Source organism: Pipistrellus kuhlii, unplaced genomic scaffold, assembly GCF_014108245.1.
Source record: "Pipistrellus kuhlii isolate mPipKuh1 unplaced genomic scaffold, mPipKuh1.p scaffold_m20_p_10, whole genome shotgun sequence".
Classification (NCBI taxonomy): Eukaryota; Metazoa; Chordata; class Mammalia; order Chiroptera; family Vespertilionidae; genus Pipistrellus; species Pipistrellus kuhlii.
The window spans coordinates 19,427,761-19,445,359 of record NW_023425405.1 but is presented as its reverse complement, the minus strand read 5'-3'; the positions used below and the strand labels follow the sequence as shown (position 1 = coordinate 19,445,359).

The 17,599-nt window shown below is 51.5% G+C and overlaps 1 protein-coding gene across 5 annotated transcripts in view; it reads left to right on the top strand.

Annotated features, from left to right (window-relative positions):
- The window catches only part of HIPK2 (homeodomain interacting protein kinase 2), a 167,991-nt gene that overhangs the window by 60,658 nt on the left and 89,734 nt on the right, over positions 1-17,599 (top strand). The gene's annotated exons all lie outside the window — the stretch shown is intronic.

The following is a 17,599-nucleotide window of genomic DNA, read 5'->3' as shown; positions in this document are numbered from 1 at the left end:
GTTAAAAATGGAAATCCCTGGGTCGGCAAACACGTCTAAGGAACAGGCTCGCTGGGGTGGAGCAGGGGGCTCTTAAGCTCTGCAGCTAGTTCTTCCCCCTTTTCACGTGATTGAGGTGTGATGGGCATGCAAAGAGCTGTGGGCATTTAATGTGGACACTCTGTGAGCTTGGAGAGAGGTGCATATCCATGAAATCGTCACCACAATCTAGGCCTTAAATAGAGCCATCACCTCCAGAAGTTTCCTCCTACCCTGCTCATCATTGTCGTCATCACCATCGTCGTCTTCTTCATCATCCTATCCTTTGAGAACTGTTGCTCCAAATGGCTTAGATTCCAAGTCCATCACCCACAGGGGTGAACTGAATGCCACGGTGGGTGAAGTGGGGCCACTGGTAGCATCCTGGCTTCAAGCTGTTGACCTTTCACACACACACACACACACACACACACACACACACACACACACATATATACACACACACACATATATATTGTATATATATAATTGATTTTTTTTTTTTTTTTTTTTTTTTTTTACAGAGAGGAAGGGAGAGGGATAGACAGTTAGAAACATCAATGAGTGAGAAACATCGATCAGCTGCCTCCGGCACACCCGCTACTGGTGATGTGCCCGCAATCAAGGTACATGCCCTTAACCAGAATCGAACCTGGGACCCTTCAGTCCACAGGCCGACATTCTATCCACGGAGCCAAACCGGTTAGGGCAAGCTCTTGACCTTTCCTCTGAGTGGTGGAGAGCCCCTCTGTGGGGTCAGTTGTTACAGTACCTGTGGTCGGACCCTTTATGCCCCATTGAAGGGGCAACAGTGAAGATCAAAAATAATTGGTGAGCCCGGCTGGGGTAGCTCAGCGGTTGAGCGTCGACCCAGGAACCAAGAGGCCACTGGTTCAATTCCCAGTCAGGGCACATGCCTGGAATTTAGGCTCGGTCTCCTGTGGGGGGCGTGCAGGAGGCAGCTGATAAATGATGTTTCTCTCTCATCAGTGTTTCTCTCTGTCTACTCCTCTCCTTCCTCTCTCTGGAAACAAAAAACACCATAGTTGGCGAGTGCAGTGAGAGGTCACGTGGGCGGGTGAACTGGCCCGTGGGTGGTCTGAGAAGGACGGAGTTGCGAGAAGAGCAGATGAACAGCGGGGGAGACATCAGTATACACTCCTTTCCGCATAACTCACAGTCGATGTGGCACTTACTGCTAAGTAGCTACTGAACTCTCCCCGTGGCCACAGCTGCTTTCGGAGCTATAATCCTCATTTACGCATCGAACGAGTAATTTTTTTAATTCCGAATATTTGCCAGGCGCTGTGCTTTGTGCTGAGATTTCCGGAAATGAGTGGGCGAGCCCTGGGCCGTGCGGTTCTGCCCCAAAGCGGTAACGGAATGAGCGGTCCCCGGGGAGCCTGCCCTGGGCGTGCCGGCCTCGGCTGGCCTCCGGTTACACTGAGGAGGCCGAGCAGGGCACCCTGGAATGGCTGTGCCCGTTCTCCCTTCGTGGAATGAGTGAGTGCGTAACTAACTGGCGGAATGAGTGAGTGAATGAATCAATGAACAAATGAGTGAGTGAGTGAATGAATGAATGAATGAATGGTGTCAGTAGCCTCATGTGTTTATAGCTCAACTCACCCTGTCACACTCCAGAAACTCTCACACGGTCAGGTTCTTGTAGTCTCGCACACAAGTCCTTTCTCTGTCCACCACAACCTTGGGCACATGGCATCTGGCATCTCAGAGGCCCGGGTCCTCTGGGCCCCCACCATCAGCCTCTTGGGGAGCACAGACATCTCGCCAAAAATGTTCACTCCCATCTTCCCACCTGTGAGATTTCAGTTTAAAACCTGCAGACAGCTGACTCGGCCTTTAACAGATTAGTTCCCCGGAATCAGCCAGCACCTGTCAGGTCCCGTTCTCCCTTCACAGGAGATTGGAAGTGACTTCCCGGCACGGAGCGGGGCTGAGCACCGGCACCCGACCGGGAGCCTTGGGGGCCTCTGACCTCTTATCTGCTTTTCTGCTTTCGAGACCACGGGCGTGCTAGCCATGTGCCCTGCACCTCTGTGCTTAGGAGCAAATGAGCAGAGATCTCTACAGAGGCTGGCGTGCACTGCCCCCCGTGCCTGGCACGAGGGAAGCGCTCAGTGAATGGTAGCTGCCATTATTACTTTTACTGCTGCTGCTGCTGTCGTCGTCATTGTTCTTACCATCAGCGCTATGTGTGGCAGGCACACTGGGCTCGAATTCCAGATTTGCTGCTTTGTAGCTGTGTGACTTCAGGCAAGTTCCCAAACCTCTCTGAGGCTCTTTGCTCTTACAACAGCAGTTCCTGGGTTGTTTTAAGGATTCAAGGGGCTCAGCACGTGTGTGTGTGTGTGTGTGTGTGTGTGACTCACCTGTGTGCTCCTTGCTGGCACCCAGCCTGTGTCTCGTTAGTAACCATCACGCCTGCCGGGGCTCCCTTCACAGTCTGTGTGCCTCTGGTTTAGCATTGCTGTTATTCGGCCCGGTATCATTGTTAGCCGTCGGCACCCCCAGCATTCCCGAGCTTCTCGGGATCATGTTTCATTTCTTCTCCATCTCTGTAGACACATGGAGGCCCAGCCCCGTACGTCACGCGCAGCAGGCGCGTCGTTCCTGAGGGCCCGCGTGTTTGTAGCGTGTTTAGTGAGTTTCTTCCAGTGTCAGGAGGGACGGTGTCCAGCCCTCTGAGGAGAAGGTGACATCTCTCCCCTGGTTAGGAGGGCGATATGGGGAGGGAGGCCGCAGCCGGCCGGGCGCACTGGAAGTTCACGGTGACACCTGTGCTCTGGGGGGCTGGCACAGCGGCCTCGGGAGAGTGGGAGGCTGTGCCCTGGAAGCCTCCTCCCTTACATGGCATCTGACACCTGCCCTGGCTTCCTGGTGCACCCCCATCTCTGCCGCATCAGAGGGTCAAGGAGCCTGCCTGGAGCGATACCGAAGGCTCTCTGCAAAGACTCCCCTGAAGGCAGTGTATTTTAGCGTGCACTGTATATGTGTGTGTGTGTGTGTGTGTGTGTGCGTGTGTATGATTTTTGTGTTTATGTGTTATGCATGTGTTGGTGTGTGTGTTGTATGATGTTTGTGTTGTATGTGTGTTGGGGTATATGTGTTGTTTTATGATGTTTGTGTTGTGTGTGTTGGATATGTGTGTTATGTGAGTTCGTTGGATGTGTTGGATGTGTGATGTGTGTGTTGGGATGGGTGTGTGTTCAGCTGCAGCAGGTAGACTGGCCCATAAGCTCCTCCCATTTGGAGCCCCCTGTGCTCCTGATTCACGTGATGGGTAGTGTGCTCTCTGGAGGACAACCTTGTTTATGTAAATGTTGACCATAAAAAAAGGGGGGTTTTGGCCAGAATATGAGGGACAAACTGTCAGTGCCAGTTTGCCATCCAGTGACCTCCAGCGAAGGAGTCCTCGTCTTTTGTAAATTAGAATTTACATTGGCAAATAAAAATGCACGCAGCATGAGCCCCCAGAATGTAAATAGATCTGGCACCGAGAGTCACATTCTTGCTGTGAACCTCGGATGTCTCCCTAAGTGGCAGCCAGGTGATCCTGGGGCGAGGGGACGGCTCTGTCCTGATTGTGGTCACATTGCCACAAATCTACACATCACCTGACATCCATAAAACTTACATCAGAAAATTAAATTAGCCCTGGCCCGAGTGGCTCTGTTGGTTGAGCATTGTCCCATACAGTGAAAGGTCGCTGGTTCAGTTCGTGGTCAGGGCACATGCCTAGGTTATGAGTTGATCCCTAGTCAGGGTGTGTACAGGAAGCTGCTTGTCAGTGTTTCTCTTTCACACTGATGTTTCTCTCTCTCTTCCTCTCCCCTATTTATATTTCATAAATAAATAAATCTACTATGGTCTTATCTTAGAAAACTAAATTAAGAGAATAATTGTAATTTGAAACCTGTTTACCCCTAAAGACCTCTAAGGAAATTGTTGATAATATTAAATTCATAAACCTTATCTTGCCTAGTTTTTCTTCCTGTTTTTGTTTTGTTGTGTTGCATTTGGGTAAGAGAGATATCTTTGTCCATCCTGTCACAGGATGGCCAGCAGGGTAGCAATCATTTCTGGAAACAGCCAGGCAGGGGGACCAGTGGGAAGCAGTCTGAGAATAAACAGCTGCTGGTGACGGAAGCGCCGCTAGCAGGCAGCTTCTTCATTTTATGTGCCGTTTCACTGTGTAGGTCACGGACTTGTCCTCTAAAAGTTAGGGGCAGCAACCATTAGAAACAGAGATATGACACACTGTTACCTCTGGCATGCCAAGACTTTGGAATTCCAGAAAGAAGATTAAGTCTATGTGGGACCCCTCATCCAGCTTTTTCGTGCCTACAAGGCCCTGCCCTTGGCTCTGCCATTGTCCTCGTATGGCCGGCACTCATGTGTGACACAAGTTGGTTTCTCCGAAGCCAGCCTTTCCCTGCAGCCAGCCTCCCGTGCAAGGGGGTTTTCGTGGTTTTCACAGAGAAGAAGCTGGTTTTGCAGGAAAAGGATGCAATGGGTTTGTTCTAAATGATGTGTCATGGAGAGGGGCCCCGCATCGGCAGCTAGATGAGGCCGGCTCGCAGCGGAGTGACCTGGGCCATGCACCCCAGTAACTTGTTAATCATTCATTCGCCCATTGGATCTCCACAGAAACTGTACGCTTCCTGGGATGCCATCAACCAGGCTGAAGGTGAGCTGGCATGACTGGCCGCCCCCAGCTTAATCTAAAGAATAGGCATGGGGACAGAGGCCTGGGTCTCAGCTCCCGCCAGCTGGGTGGCAGGACGAGACTCACCCTCCCAGAGGTGCCGTTTCCTCAGCTCCCTGGTCAGACGGCCTCCCACCCCAGGGCTGTGGCAACCGCAAGGGCCTGCGTGAGTCTGAGGCACGTGTTCAGCTTCACGCAGCCCCTGTGTGTCCTGTGCATCGTGGGGACCGTAAATACATTGGTGTTTCTGGCCATGACCTGTGACCCCTCTTTTCTGTGTCTGGCTTTTTCCTTTTCTCCTCTCCCCTACACCCGTTTGCATTCCCAGGGTTCTCCTGACTAATCCAGGCGGACACCTCAGCAGGAGGTGAGAAGTCTCCAGGCTTCGCCGTATGAACACACCGGGGGGACACCGCGAAGCAAAACTTTGGCTTTCAGAATGTTGCCAATTAATTGCTTCACTGTCATATGTCAAGGCTGCCCCTGCAAGAAATGTGTTCGCGTGTGACTCCCAATTTGGGGCCATGCAGATCCCAATGAGGTTTCTGCTTGCGCTGACAGAACCAGTAAGGTCCAAGATGGATTTTTTCTTTGAGAAATGTGCCGTTAAAATGCTCCAATGTTTCATGTTTAGATTCTGTGCCGTGGTTTGTATAGAAAGCCCGTGCCTTCCTCTCATTGCTTTGTTTCCTACGCTGTACTCAGCGAACGATACCACACACCTGCCTCGGGTATGACCCTGCAGATCCCCCGGACAGCGCCCCTGTTTGGGGGGCCTGTGCGGCAGCCTCTTTGGAAAGAACAGCTTGTGGGCACACCCATTTGGGAGAAAGTGTCAGGAATGTGAAGGCACCAAAGAAATTGGCAGAAGTGCCAGGGGGCCACACCCCCAACTATGAGGGGAATAATGTCCAGAAAGTCTCACATCAGGAACAAATTAAGAAGCACGAGCCTGTATAGACTGGCATCGGAGGGAGGTTTCACTGTAGAATGCAGATTTCAGAAAATAAAGTGCATCCTCACCCACAGGAAACAGCCATTTAGAAAGTTGTGTGCACAGCTCTCTATGTGAACTAAACGTGAGTTTGTGTTTGCCTTGGCCTTTGGTTACTATGGTGACACCTTTCGCGTGTTCCAGGAGCTGGCTTTGTGTGACTGGCATTGTGATTCTGAGAGTAGATCCTGCAGCATCTCACTGTGTGGTCAGTGCCTTGCCTGGAATCGCCTGCGTGCTAGTGACCAAGCCATGCGTGCAGCTTGTGTGTCCCACCCTGTCCAGGCGACTGCTGACCCCTGGGGGAAGCTGGGGGCATTCAGGATCCTGGGCTGAGGCGACATCCCAAGGAAGCCGCGGGACAGCCTCTAGCTCCTTTGGACCGGCCCAGGAATGTTTGATCTAAGCAGTCGCCTGTCTGTCCTCCTGCCTCCCACCCTCACACGGGCGGTGCCCTGTCCTCTTTCCCCTTGTGCAGGAGGCCCTGCCCAGTTCTGCAGGGACACGATTTGCATAGCAGTCCGTTTTGCATGTTGCTCCCTCTCTCCCTGTCCCGGTGGAAGTGAACGTGACGGCCTCGGCGTTGTAGCTGTAAGCGAGCCCCAGCGGCGTGGACGCACAGCCGCAGGCACACGTGTGTCGGGAGCAGGGTGTGCCGCAGCTCTGCGCATGCCCCGCCGGCTGGGCCCGTCGTGGATTCCGGCATGGGTTGCCTTGACCCCAAGAGCTTGCCCCTGAAAGCAGACAGATTGGATGCCGGTAACTGCCATGCCAGGTGGAGAGCAATCGGCTCACAAGCCCACTGAGGTTCAAGCGCTCCGCAGCCTCAGAGCAGGGTGGTCCCCCGGTGCGTGGTGTAGGGGGGCCCGAGTTGGGCGCATCCAGCCCCAGTGCAGGCCCGCCGTGCCCTGCCCTCTGGCAGCAGGCTGTGCACAGAGCCGGGCTTCGTGCAGCGGAAGGAATGCACGCTCGGCCCGCGCCTGGTCGAGTTCGCCAGGTGCCGGAGAGGAGGCGGGGAGGGCCGATGCACATTCAGGTTACTCCGCTGTCCATCAAGCAAGACTCACCGTGCTTAAATGCTTTCCATTCTGCCCGCACAGTGTGAGCATTGCTGGATGTGTTTTGCCAACAGAAATTAAACGTTTCTGAGGAAACATGACAACATTGCCTTCCGTAGCAGGAGGAGGAGCGCCCTTCTGCAGGCGACGGCCCCCCCACGGCCCCCAGGAAACCAGCCGGCGCCTGGGCTGGCGAGAGAGGGGGATTCCAGCTCCTCACATCTCCCTGTCACGGTGCTTGCTGCCCCTCCACCCCCCTGCGTCCACAGAGCCGGCACCCGCATCCTTAAGGCAGGACATTGAATCTGATCGGGATGGGCGGTGGGCCTCAGTGGTCTTCGCCCGTTATTGTTTTTCTTATCAGACCTGTTCCTCAAGTCTCACTCAGGTTTCCTTTCTCCATCCATCAGCGTTTGGCCACTCTGCCCTCCCCGCATGTCTCCCTCTCCCTCGTCTGCTGTAAATCTTATTGCTGCATTTAAAAGCTGTACTTATGCTCCCTTGCATTTGACGGACTCTGGGACTTACGTTTGTTCTGTAATTGTGTCCTGGGTTTTAGTCCTGGGCAACGAGCCGGATTGTCAGTGTCTGTGTGGCTCTGGTGGTTAACATATTCTCCATACTCGATGTTGGGGTTTGAGGATTAGAGATTTCACGAGGCCTGTGAAAGGAAAGCTATTATATAAATCCCCTAAGCTTCTTATGAGCCACAAAGGCCAGCAGTAATGAAAATCATTTCAGGAATTTTTTTTTTTCATAAATCTGCTGTATTTAAAAGAACTTTTTCAGGGACCTTTATACATTGCTGGTGCAGCCTCCTGTAGAAAAGAGTAGTATGGTGGTTCCTCAAAAAATTAAACATAAAATCACCATATAACCCAATGGGTCCACTCCCAAAAGAATTGAAAACAGGGACTCAAACAAATACTTGTGCATTTATTGCATTGGTATTCACAACAGTCAAAAGGTGGAAACAGCTCAAATGTCCACCAGTGGATGCATATTTAACAAATTGTGGTCCGTCCACACAATGGGATAGTAATCGGCCATAAAGAGGAATGAAGTACTGATCCACGCCACCACATGGATGCTCATTCAAAACATCGTGCTGAGTGGAAGAAGCCAGGCACAAAAGATCACATATTGTATGTGTCTCTGAATCCAGAACAGATGAATCCATAAAGACAAAATGCAGAGATTGGTGGTTGATGGGCAGAGAGGAGGAGAGAGAGGAATGGGATGGGATTGCTGAGTGGGGAAGGGTTCTATTCCGAGTGAGAGAGAAGTTTTGGAACTAGGTAGAGGTGGTGGTTGCATAAGGATGTGGATGAACTGATGCCACAGAATAGTTGTTAGTTGATATTATATGAATTTCACCCCAGCAAATTAAATTTCGGAAGGGAAAGGGACTTATCCAGGCTGAGAAGTTGGCCTGGGATGAGATTTCACTGGACATTGAGATGTAGGCCCTTTTTGCTTTATTTGTAATGGGACAGAGAAATGCCAGCTAGACTATGAGTAGCTTTGAGAGGTGTATTTGTGTTAGAGCTGATTTAAAAATCCCTACAAAAGCAAAATTTTTAGGATGATTTATACTTTCCTGGTGCTAGGATAAAACAGTAAAGTAATTTTCCTCCTGGACTTGGAAAGAAAGAACAGCTTTCTCCTAGCCTTCTCTGAGGCCCCGGGGTGTAGAAGTGAAGGTTGTGTTGCTCTGATGATCATTACCATGAGCAGGTGCAGTGTGTCCACTGAGCCAGGAGTTCCCAGAGCCCAGCCGGCCGCCTCTGTGGCGAAATGCGCTCTCCCCCTTACCCTCCTCCCCACCCCACCCCACCCCTTCTTCCTGTCTCATAAGGGACACTAAACTCTGGGGGGGGGGGGACCTTTGTGTATGCTATTTTCGTATTTCTAAAGTCTATGATACAGTTGATTTCAGAGTTGGCACAGCTGAAGTAAAATTCAACAACTCACTGGCTGTGTGTCCTTGGGCAAGTTACTTAACCTTTCTGATCCCCCACAACAGGGATAATCACACAGCCAACCTCGTGGCTGAGGATTAGATGAAATTCACATATGTAATGCCTGGCCCGTGGAAATGCACAGACATTGACCTCTCTGAAGAGGAACTTGCTGTGGAAGTATGTCCCCTGTGGAGTGTCACCACCCGGGAGACACCGCGTGTTCCTCTCTGTCTGGTGTTCGACTCCCCCCTCACCCGTTTCTACCTCCCTTAGTCGGTGCCCCTCCGTGCCACGCCCTTCCTTTGCACCACCTTTAGAGGAAGGGCACAGTACCTGGGTTTCATTTTGCTGTTCTTTTCTTGGACCATCTTCTCTAATCTGTGACCCCTGGATCGCCACATAGACAATTATACTTGATCTCCGTCCCACCCCCACCCCGCCTTTAGATGAGAAAGATCTGCATATTACCACAGGTGTGTTTACGTATTGGCTTTTTCCTCCTCCTGTCAACCAAGCCCAGCAAAGTTCAGCAAGCACGCTGTGACCCACGGCCTCCCGGGTGCCTGGCGAGCGGCCCGTTGGTCTGCAGCCCACTCCCCTCCGCCCTCTGGCCCGGGGCTGGAACGTTCACAGCGCGTCTGCCCTTCTCCCAGTCTTGAGTTGTCCGTGCTTTTCTCTCCCCCTTCTCTCAGGAAGCATGGCTTGGACCCTGTCATGAGCAAGGCAGGGTGCCACACGAACCCAGAATGGGCCCGGCCGCAGGGAGGGCCCATGCAGCGTGGAAGATTAGCCGCCTCGGTGATCACCGTTAAGCTGGGTTAAGTGGGACACGATTGCATTAAACTCTTGTTTCCGTAGCCATTTTATTCCCCCGCCATGATTTGGGATAATTTGCCCAAAACATTCCTTGCAGGGTGTCACTCATGACGGTGTGTGACCTCCCTCTCCCACAGTTCTCCCTCGGAGCGTGTTCCTGGGCCTCCGGAGGGTGTGGCAGCTGCTGGGCCCGGGCACCGGTGAGCTCGGAAGTGTTCCTCCCTGGAGCTCGGGCGTCAGGCCGTGGGTTGGCACACCAGCCCCCTGCCGGTTGGTGTGGCCCCGGGAGGCGGTGGTGTGGTGGGTCCCCCGATGCCACGAAAGGTGGCTCCAGACCCCTTGGCGGCCGTGCAGCTACACTTAGGCCTCGGCCCGCGCTCCGGAGCCGCCCTCCGTGGGGGCACTTAGATGGCGAGGACCGCTGTCCCCTGAGGACCGGCTGCAGTCCGCCTCCTCTTGTGATGATGGAGCACACGTGGCTGCTGCCGGTGGGGGACAGCATGAATATTAATGCCCCGTATTTCACTTTTATTACTTTTTTATTGGGTTTTCATGGAGATGGTGCTTGTGAGTGAAGTCCCTGCACTGAGCTGTAGTTTAGACAATAGACAAAACAGCCAACCTCACAGCCAGGCCAGGGGTACACTTAGGAGCAGCGAGCTAGGAGACGTGCCAGCTGCCAGGGCAGGCCGTAGAAAAGGGGGTGAACGTGTGCCTTTCAGTTGTCTCTGTCACCCAAGGCAGGTAAAGGCCGTCGTCTAGCAATTTTACAGGGAGTTTCTCAGGTGGCAGCAGCCCGCCCCATAAGGGATGCCCAGCCCGGGGTTGGCATGGAGCTTTGCCTTCTCTTTCCCTCCCCCCCACTCCCGCCCCTCACTGCGCTGCTGAGCCCTCATCCTCCACCGTCTCTGCTCATCCAGCATCTTCCCACCAAACCAAAGCAGACCCTCCCTGCCCCGTTCTTACTTCTCACCGCCTGTGTCTGATCCTGTGTGACCACCAGCAGCCCTGGAAGGTGCAGGAACGGTCGGACGTGTCCAGACCACAGAAGCCTGGCGTGTGGCCCTTTAGACCCAGGTCACCAGGACAGGGCTCCCAGTGGCTCCGGAGGCAGGCGGTGGCCCTGCCCGGGGCTCTGCGGTGCGTGTGGGGGGATGTGTCCGGGTCCGCACGTTACCGTTCCGGTGGAGGGGGTGTGGTGGCAGACCTCATCTTGGCACAGCTTGCGTCTGTGAGTGCCTGTGTCTCCGGGAGAGGTGCGTGGCTATGTGAGACTTGTAGGGGACGGATTTAACGGAATATATTTGTTTCATGAGTCAGGAAGATCAAATGGATTTCTGCTAACTCAAAATTAAATCGTCTATTTCAGCCAGGTCAAAAGAGAAACCTGAGAAACCCACAGTACTGCGAAACGCAGGACGCTTAGACCAGCCATCTGGATTATTTATTGAACGGGGGGAAAGTATGTTCTTGCTTTTTCAGTTCCAGATTTTTTTCTCAGTTTAGGAATAATTGAAGGAAAGACTGCATTCTCTTTGTGTGTGTGTGTGTGTGTGTGTGTGTGTGTGTGTGTGTGTATATATATATTTTTATTTTTTTTTCAAAGGAGAAGGGAGAGGGGGAGAGAGGTAGAAACATCAGTGATGAGAGAGAATCGTTAACTGGCTGCCTCCTACATGCCCCGCACTAGAGATCGAGCCAACAACTCAGGCATGTGCCCCACTGGGAACCGAACCGTGACCTCCTGGTTCACAGGTTGACACTCAACCACTGAGCCGTGCCAGCCAGGCAAGAGTGCACTCTTCAGGCCACATGTGTCAAACACAAGGCCCGCGGGCCAAATCCGTCCCGCCAGGCCTTGCAATGTGGCCCGCACCGCGCTGTCATCACTGCACTCCGCTGCGTTTCCATCACAATGACAGTTTATGACTGTTCAGTAAACCATTCGGCCCGCGATTGAGGCTGGATTTTAGATTTTGGCCCCTTCTCTGATCGAGTTCGACACCCCTGCTTCAGGCACATAGAAGTTGCTCGTGTTTACAGTTGGGTCATCACTCCTTACGTGATCAGTTTGCAGCAAGCACTTATTGAGTGCCTACTGTGTGCTGGATACTGTGTCTCAGCACTCTGATGAATGTGGGAGTTCTTATAAATGTTCTGTGTGCCACCCAGGATTGGAGAATAAAGAACACCCTATGTGAAAAAGTTTTCCAAGTGATGAAATGTGTCCATTTCAACACCCTACAGTCAAACCTTGGCTCGCCAATGTCTTCCATCTCAATTCGATTCTCGACCAACTTGTTCACAGAAAAAATATCTGGGTTGCCTGCCAAAACTTCAGTTTTAGACCTGACAACTCATTCATGCTGACACCTCAGCATTTCAAAAAAGGGTCTCTCAGGCAACAACAAAGGAGAGAATGCTTTTGTTGCTGGCAAAAGCCACAGATTAGCACAATTTTAAAACATAAAGAGGCCATCAACAGTGTTAATATTGCTGAGGGTGTGAAAGTGCTCACACAACAACGATCCCAGGCCATTGAAGAGTAGAAAACCCGTTGATTGGATAAATGAAAAGCAGTTAACAGGTGAAAGTATTTCAGAGGCAGTGACATATGAAAAATTCATTTAAGGCTCGTAGAGGGTGGTTCGATAAACCTAAAAAGTGTACAGATTAAACAGTACATTCGATTAAACTGTATGTGAGGAAGGTTAAAACAGGGAATCATTTGGAACCTACAACAGATTAATTCCATTTACATTATTTCTTATGGGAAAAAATGATTCTTTTTTTAACAAATTGCTTCTCGAACAACCTTCCAGAATGAATTAAGTTCAAGAAACGAGGTTCCACTGAACTTTAAATGTTTCCATTTTTCTGGGCAGAAATCTAACAAGAGGTCACCGTCACACTCACTGTCCCCGATACAGAGTAGAGGATGAAGAAAGATGGCCCTGACATTTCATAGCCACGGGCCCACCGTTAACCCTGTGACAGCCATCATTATCCCCACTTAGCAGATAAGAACGTTGAGCCTTAGGAAACCAGTTGCCAAGCGACACGTGGCTAGTACATGGTGCTACTCCCAACACACGCTCCGTCCACCACTGGGTGCCTCTCTGCACCTGAGCTTTTCTCCACCCCTCAGGTACCAGCAGGAGCGTGATGAAGTGTGTCCAATTACAGAGATGCACTTGTGCATTCTATGTAGATGTTTAATTCTCTCTGCTTCAAAGTTAACAGGCTCCTGTTATCTATATTCATTGAGGGGTTTTTAAAAATATATTTTATTGCCGAGACCGGTTTGGCTCAGTGAATAGAGTGTCAGCCTACAGACTGAAAGGTTCCAGGTTCAGTTCTGGTCAAGGGCATGTACCTTGGTTGTGGGCACATCCCCGGCGGGGGGGGTGTACAAGAGGTAGCTGATCGATGACTCTCTCTCATTGATGTTTCTAACTCTCTGTCCCTCTCTCTTCCTCTCTGTAAAAAATCAATAAAATATTTAAAATATATATGTGTGTGTGTGTATACATATATATATATATATATATATTATTGATTTTTTTTATTTTATTTTTTTTACAGAGAGGAAGAGAGAGGGATAGACCGTTAGAAACAGCAATGAAAGAGAAACATCGATCAGCTGCCTCCTGCACACCCCCTATTGGGGATGTGCCCGCAACCAAGGTATATGCCCTTGACTGGAATCGAACCTGGGACCCTTCCATCCGAAGTCCGATGCTCTATCCACTGAGCCAAACCGGCTTTGGCTATATTCATTGAGTTTTTAAAAGAATAGCTAGTGCTGCCGCTTCTTAAGTGCCTATTGTGTGCCAGGAACATTACATACAGTGTCTCTATTCTGCAGAACTCTGGCAGCTATAGATAGCACCCCCACTTGACAGCTGCCGAAACGGGCTAAGAAATGTTAAGGAAACTGCCAGTGATGGCGTAACCACTGAGCGGTACAGCCGGTGTTTCTACCTCCAGAGCTTTCACGTCTTCTCATACTAGCTTGGCCTCTGGTCCTCTCAGGGTTCAGCCACTCCTGCCTACTGCTGTCTGTGCAAGCCCTGCCCCCCACCCCCTTTTTCCAAGGTGCTGTTCTAATCTGTTCATGACTGCAGAGTCAGGTGGCCAGACTTGTTAGAGGTCATGAAAAAAATACTGGCCCAGGAGCCAAAGGACCTGGATTCTGATGTCAGGCTGGACATGTGACCTCCAACAGGTCACTGACGCCTGGATTTTAGAACTGTAAGCCCCTAGTCCCACTTCCCTGCCGGGCAGGGCATTCATCCCAAAGGCAGGAGAATCTGTATGCTCCATCCACAGTGTGTGCACAGACTGGATTATGTTCAGTACATATGGACACAGCTTGTATTATTTCTGATGTAGATACATGTCCTTGTAATTCATATATTGAAAAACATTACTTGGCTGCCATCGTTTGTTGGCATTTTGTATTTTCTCAGTTGGAAAATAATTATAAAGCTGAAACAGGTTTGGCTCAGTGGATAGAATATTGGCCTGCGGACTGAAGAGTCCCAGGTTCGATTCCCGTCAAGGGCATGTATCTTGGTTGCGGGCGCATCCCCAATAAGGGATGTGCAGGAGGCAGCTGATCGATGATTCTCTTTCATCGATGTTTCTAACTATCTCTCCCTCTCCCTTCCTCTCTGTAAAAAATCAATAAAATGTGTTTTAAAAAATAATAATTATTATTATAAAAGTACAATTCCTATCACGTGGTCACACACACACACACACACACACACACACACACACGATCCCCAGTTTTAAAGAGAGGACAGAGTTGTACGTTGTACTTAATGTCCGGGCCACAGCCCCCACCACAGGGAGGGGCCCGCCCTGCACACCTTATAGGCTTTCTGTGCGCGTCCAGGACGTGGAGACACCGGGCAGGGGGCCCAGGGCCCGCTCCACGCCGTGTCTGTGGGAATCGGCTCCCGGAGGCCCTGGCGCGCTGGCCGTGCAGCGTTCGTGAACTTGGTGCGTGGCCCTGATTACGTCTCTGTGGGGCACAGCGGGTTTTGGAGTTCACTTCCAGGTGTTCCACATTATGTTCAGGTAGTTGTTGATGCCAAAGAAACGAGCTCCCAATGTTATTAAATTCATAAATCTCTTCTGAAAGGGATATACTGTTTCAGACACTTGGTAATTAGAAATTGCAGTGAGATTGGTCCTTTTACTGAGTTGCTGGCTTATTTAAAAAAAAAAAATTTAAATGTCTGTTTGTAACTATGCATGTTGGTACTTTAAAAACCTTTTGCCTTTCTTAAATTTGACTTTTGAATATAATAATTTTTAATTTCTCTTTCCATATAACCTGATCGTGATAGATGGAGTACCTCCTCTAAAAGAAGAAAAAAGTGTGCCATGTGGTATATTTCTATTTCTGAGAACATCTGGATTTGTTTCGTGGAACACAGTTCTTAATTCATTATTTGTTTTTAATATATGAGCATCATTTTATACTTTATGGAGCACGGTCGTGTATACTGTTTCGTTTAGTCATCGGACCAGCTCCGTTTCAGCCCCACTCACACACGTGAAAGCTGAGAACCTGCCCGCCGGGGACAGAGCCAGGAAGGCGTCCAGCCAGCCGTCCCAGCCCCGGCCCCGGCCCCGGCCGGCTCTCCCGACTGGGCTCCCATTTAAGTCCCGGTCCTCATACATAAACTGTGTTCCACACCGTGGTGCCAGGTCAGAGTTTAAGTAACTCCAAGCACTGGATTGCTACGGAGGGATGGGGGGGGGAACGACCTCAAAAACACAGGGCACGCCCCGATCCATGTGTTCTGCCGAGCACCGTTGTCTCCCGGGGCAGACACGAAGGCCGAGCTCGGTCCATTGTCATGGTCACGGGCTCGTCCCAGGGCCAGATCACCAGAACCGCAGTGCCACTGGATGCCCTGTGTTATCAGCACCCGTGCCAGGTGTTTGCACAATAGAAACTATAGGGCCATAGGGCTGTGAGCCGGGCTCTCTGGCCAGCCACACGTATCGCCCATGCCGGGGGCGATAGGAAGGAGGGCGGTTTCCTTTATCCGAAGGGAGCCTTTCCCACAGAGCCCCAGCAGAGTGGCGCCGGGCGCGATGATCTAATCCCACCTCCTTCAGCGCGGAGCCTACTGACACGTCCTGTCCAATGCGCCAGGCTCAGGTCCTCGGCCGGTGCTGGAAGGAGCGGGAGGAGCTGTTAGAAGGCCTGAGTGGCCGCGATTGGCCAGGCCGGTGGGGGCCTGCTGCGTGGCCCTGCTCTCGCCCCTAGTCCAGTGGGCAGGACCAGCTCTCCTGGCTCCGTGTCCAGTGCTCATGACACTAACCACAGGCAGATGCTCTCTAGCAAGTGGACCTTGGGTTGATGGTCCCATTCCTTTTTTTTTTTTTTTTTTTTTTTTTTTTAGAGGGAGAGAGAGAGAAACATCGATGTAAGAGCAGGACATCAATAGGCTGCTTCTTGCACACTTCCTACTGGGAATCGAGCCGGTAGCCTGGCATGTGCCCTGACCGCAGAATCCAACCTGCACCCTTCCCTTTCAGCTCATGGAGTGGATGACACTCAGCCACCTGAGCCACACCCTCGAGGGCCGTCTCCATTCTTTAAACAGGGCAGGCAGCAAGCGCTCTCCAGTCTCTGGGGTCCTCTGGGCTCCTTCCCACGCGCTTGCTCTGTCGCCCCTTTAAACCCTGTCGTTCCTGCTGCTCCGTTTCTCAGGTACCAGGCATTGGGCCCCCCATGCCGCCTCTGTCCCTGTCCCTGTCCCTGTCCCTGTCCCCGTCCCTGGCAGGGAAGCTCTGTGTCTCTCAGGGTTCCATACTCATTTCTCTCAACGTTTCCTCCCCATCTCTTTCTAATTTCAGAGCTAGAAGTCTCTAGATCCCAATTAGTCCTGACTCTTCTCTAGCAACGTTCCGTCGTCGCTTTGGAGTTCCGAGCCACATGACTAGCTGTCAGCCAGACATTCTGCTCAGACCAGTGGGGAGTTGGTGGCAGGCAGGGATGGGCAGGTCCCCACAGGTTCTGTAGGTGAGGAACATTTCTGAACGGCTCCTTGCCACACTTAGACACCTGCATCAATTCAGCTAACGCGTATAAATGGCGCAGTGAGAAATCATTCTGGAATATCTCACAGGCAGTACTGACTTTCATTCCAAATTGGAGAGCGAGCCAATGCTTTCTCATCAGAGAATAAGTACCAGAAGTTAAACCTTAAGGTCTTGATCCTGAGAACTTCAAGATTCCCTTGCGTGTGTGAACTTGGTTGAATTCGGGAGCCCCACTAACACCAACAAAATGTGATCGTCTAGGGTGGGGGTGTCGAACTCAATCAGAGAAGGGGCCAAAATCTAAAATCCAGCCTAAGTCGCGGGCCGAATGGTTTACTGAACAGTCATAAACTGTCATTGTGATGGAAACGCAGCGGAGTGCAGTGATGACAGCGCGGTGCGGGCCACATTGCAAGGCCTGGCGGGAAGGATTTGGCCCGCGGGCCTTGAGTTTGACACATGTGGTCTAGGGGTTTGACTTGCAATGATACCATAAGATGGTGTTTTGCAACTTCTCTCTGGTTGCACGTGCCCCACTTGGTACGGCTTCCCCTGCAGCAGAGCAGGCCTCCCTGGCGAAGGCCACGGCGTCCCCCGCTCTGGGAGATGAGACCACGGGGTCTGGCTGCATTTACGCCCCACGCACAGGCGGCACTCCGGCCTCTCCGGCTGCAGCAGGATCAGTCCTCCGCTATTGCTCCGGCTCGCCAACGGGCAACTAGGGATATTTCTGTTTTGAGAATCTCTCTCCATTTGTCTTATGAACATCGGGGTTTGACTTGCATTGACACCATAAGAGGTGAACTAATAAAACTGAAAGCAGCATTGCGGTGTATTTTCATATGCAGGGCTCCTGAAGGTCCCCCAGGGTCCCTTCGCTAACGCCTCTTTCCGGTTCCGTGCTGGGAACAGGCTGAACGCTCCTTGTAATGAACACTCGTGTTTGTTAAGT